The sequence below is a fragment of the Phacochoerus africanus genome, chromosome 2 (assembly GCF_016906955.1).
Source record: "Phacochoerus africanus isolate WHEZ1 chromosome 2, ROS_Pafr_v1, whole genome shotgun sequence".
In the NCBI taxonomy this organism is placed as follows: domain Eukaryota; kingdom Metazoa; phylum Chordata; class Mammalia; order Artiodactyla; family Suidae; genus Phacochoerus; species Phacochoerus africanus.
The window spans coordinates 94302548-94306956 of NC_062545.1; the positions used below are offsets into that span (position 1 = coordinate 94302548).

Here is a 4409-nt window from a genome sequence, read left to right on the forward strand (position 1 = left end):
TTCGAGATCATCTGAATTTATTATAGCGTGTTTCTTAGTGTCCATACACATGAATTTCTACCTATCTATCTATCATATATCTATCTATATTTAAAATAAACCCCCTCTTATTATTCTGATTTAAGCACAGAGTGCTATTTTAAAGACAATATTAGTGTTGGTAACATTTCTTTTATATTTTCTTTTGCTAATTTCTATTGATTTTCAAAAATCATCATTGTATTATGCATTAAATTTCATTGACATTCAAAATGTGTCCCCTTGGTTACCTAGCATTTAAGGATCCAGTGATATCACTTCTGTGGCTAGGTTTCTATACCATGCCTGGCAACATTCAATGTTGAGAGTGTGGCAAAAAACAACAACAACAGATATCCTATAAAATGATTGATTTATGTACAAATTCCTTGTTTTTAAATATTTGTGATCCATGGAAAATTAGATAATTTCCTAGATAAATTGTATGTCTACTAAAAATGTTTGAAATAGATTATAAACAGTTGTAAAATCTCAATGAATTCTGTTTACTTTTTGTACATCATTTTAGGGACTGTCATTTTAAGGTACACTTAGATTTATTTTAGAAATGAGATATTGGGTTATGTTTGGCCACAAATTTTTTTTTCAAATCCAGTATTAGAGATTTTTACCTTCTTTATTATAAAAGTTATAATTATTTATTGAATATATTTGGGGAATAACATATAAGCAAAAACATTAAATTAAGCACTTTTATAATTTCAGCAACCATCACTAATGTTAACATTGTACCGTACCTCTGTCCATTATGATTTTTTAAAAACAAAAAAGTTTCTTATATTACATATATGCATAGTTCACACTTAGATATATTATTTTAGTAATTAAAAATCAACTAATAATATTTATCTTTTTATGACAATATACTATACATATTTTATTCCAATAAATTTTTGTTGATTCAAATATTAGACTCCAAAAATAATTTAATCCTTGACTGTGAACAAATAAACAAGTCCAATCTCTCTATGGTGTAAATTAAAGTGTCATATCAGACACAACTTAGAGTAGATTTACAGGGAGATCCTGCTGAATAGCATTGAGAACTTTGTCTGGATACTCATGTTGCAACATGGGGGAAAAATGTAATTGTAATGTATACATGTAAGGATGACCTGACCCCCTTGCTGTACAGTGGGAAAATAAAAAAAAAATGTTAAAAATAAACCAAAATATAGAGGAATTTATGGAGGTTTGGTAGAAGTTTGTCCAAGCCATAACATGTGCATCAATTTCTACATATGACACTACAATTTCACTAGAAATATAGCATTGTCCAAATAATGAGATTATCTCCTTTAACTTCTCCCTTTTTTTTTTTTGGTCTTTTTAGGGCCACACCACAGCATACGGAATTTCCCAGGCTAGGGGTCAAATTGGAGCTGTAGCCACTGCTGTATGCAAGAGCCACAGCAACCAGCCACAGCAATGTGGGATCTGAGCCATGTCTGTGACCTACATCACAGCTCATGGAAATGTCAGATGCTTAACCCACTGAGTGAGGCCATGGATCAAACCTGAGTCCTCATGATGCTAGTCAGATTCATTTCCACTGAGCCACGATGGAAACTCCATTTTTTTCCCCTTAACTTCTTAAAGGAGCAATTATCAAATCAATGCAGTGAAACAGAGGCTTCTAATCAAAATACAATACACATTCAATGACACAAGTTTGAGGAAAGTCAGCAACATGAAAGAGAAGCAACAAACCTAATTTATCTTAGAGTAGACTTTTTACACAAATAGATACAATAAGATATTTACTTTAAAACTATAATCATTTTTGTTTTTAAGGAATTTACCATAATAGATATGCTCACTAGTGTAGACAAATGTAGTAATTTAGATAGAATTAGATGTTGTGCTGAACTTCTGAGTGTCTGAAATACCATGACATCGAGTTCATAGGCCCTCTAGGACTCGTTTGTGAAAATAATGGCAGTGAGGAGAAAAGAGTAAGATCCTAAGATTCCCATTGGAAAGAGGGATATTTGAGCAAATTCAGATGAATGTTGGATTTAAATCGCTCCACTCCAATGAGCCTCCTTGAAACTACAGACAAGTTTGCTCTTAACACACCACATGGAAAAATATGGAGACAAAAACAGAATGGATGTGCTAACACAAAGAACACACTTGTGTACAAACACACACTGATACTTGAGAGTTTATTCTAAAAATGGAAAATACCACCAGAGTCATTGAAATTCCCATTTGTACCTATAATTCTTCACACCCACGTAGCATACCCACTCTCCATAATTGCTGCTATGGTCTACAGTGTCCTAACTCACTATAGTGTACTTGAAAACTAACTGAATTATTTTGCTCATGTTTCATATCTTTTTTTTCAGAGATGACAAAGATTTTTTTTTCTGTTTTTCTTATACTAATGGATTTATAGCACTTAGAAGTATGACCGGCATGTATAAAGTATTCCCTAAATATATGACAAACTTATTTGTATTTTTCTCCTCTGAAAACACACACAATAAGGTGGAAATTTCTTAACCTAACTTGTAGGACTCATAGTGACAGTGATCTCTAAGAAAAAACATTGCATAGTTTATTCCACATCCTCCGTAGTGCATGTTTTACATCTTTGTTTACCAAGCTATAAATCAAGGGATTCAACATGGGGATAAAAATGGTATACAATATGGAAGCCACTTTTTCAGTGTCAAAGGAATGACTGGACTCAGGCTTCACATACATAAATGTCAAAGTCCCATAGAACACTGTTACCAGAGTCAGGTGGGATCCACAGGTAGAAAAAGCCTTCCATCTACCATCAGCAGTGTTCATCCTGAGAATGGCTGCAAAGATGAGCAGGTAAGACGCAAGAACTACAACAAGGGTGAAAATCAAATTAAAAGCTGAGAAAATCATTATCATAAATTCAATTTCATGTGTGTTCAAGCAAAGCAAAGATAACAATGGGAAATTGTCACAGTAGAAATGATTGATGATGTTATAGCCACAGAAGGATAAATTAAAAAGCTTTTGGTGACTAGCAGAGAAGCAAATGTGCTGTAGAGATAAGGGATTGCCACCAGCACCCAGCACCTCCTTTCTGACATGATGACAGTATAGAGCAGAGGCTTACAGATGGCTACATAGCGGTCATAGGCTTTGTTGCGGCCAGAATAAAAAGTTCACTGATAATGAACATGATGAAGAAAGACATCTGTGTGGCACAAAAACAACAGGAAATTTTATTTTGATCTGCAACAAAATTTACCAACATTTTGGGGCCCACGGTTGTTGAATAACCAAGGTCAGTAAAAGCCAGGTGTCTGAGAAAGTACATGGGTGTTTGGAGCCTGGCGTCCACCTTGGTGAGGATGACCATGCCCAAGTTGCCCACCACTGAGATCATGTAGATGAGCAGGAACAGGCCAAAAAGCAGAGCCTGCAATTCAGGGCTATCTGTGATTCCCAAGAGAATGAATTCACCCAGCACTGTCCAATTGTGTTTTTCCATCGAAACTTATCAGAAAACCTATCCTGGATAGAGACATCAGCATAGTCAATAATATGGCATAAATTCTGGTAACGAATTAGTATTCAAAATGAGTATAAACAAAATGAATCCAAAATTATCTTTTAGGTTTTATTAAAATACTCTACCAGAGTTCCCATCATAGCTCAGAGGGAATGAATCTGACTAGCATCCATGACAATGCAGGTTTAACCCCTGGTCTTGTTCAGTAGGTTAAGGATCTGGTGTTGCCGTGAACTGTGGTGTAGGTCACAGATGTGGCTCAGATCTGGCATTGCTATGACTGTGGTGTAGGCCAGCAGCTACAACTCTGATTCAACCCCTAGCCTAGGAACTTCCATATGCCACAGGTGCAGCCCTAAAAATACAAAAAAAAAAGAAAGAAAAAAAAATCTACATTCTGGAAATAAAGCATGCATATATAGAAATAGAAATAGAAATAGAGACAAAGTTGGAGATGGGAGAAATTTACATTTTCCATTGGGAAATTTAGTCTCCCAGGGAACATTAGATAAGGTTTTGAAGCATTTGGTTGTCACCACTGGAGAAGGGGTGCTTCTGCCTTCAAATGGTTATATTCCAGTAAGGCTGCTAATTATGGTACTCTATTAGGGTAGCCCCAAACAAGAAAGAATTGTACAGCCCAAAAGCCAAAGCTCTAAGGTTGGCAAACCCTGATATATCTACCCATGTATATAGACTGATATAAAGGTATGTAAAGGTAGCAGAAATAAAAAGAAATTACCTAAACAGGTGAAGATAAATTTTAATTGTCTTTTAAGTAATAATAATTATATCTACATAATTATAATCCCATAATATGACATAATTCATGTTCTAACTGCATTGTAAAAATTTTAAAATCCAA

The 4409-nt window shown here is 34.7% G+C and overlaps 1 pseudogene; it reads right to left on the minus strand.

Annotated features, from left to right (window-relative positions):
• Positions 1–2583: 2583 nt before the first annotated feature.
• LOC125121113 (olfactory receptor 8K3-like) lies at positions 2584–3523 on the minus strand (annotated as a pseudogene).
• Positions 3524–4409: the final 886 nt, after the last annotated feature.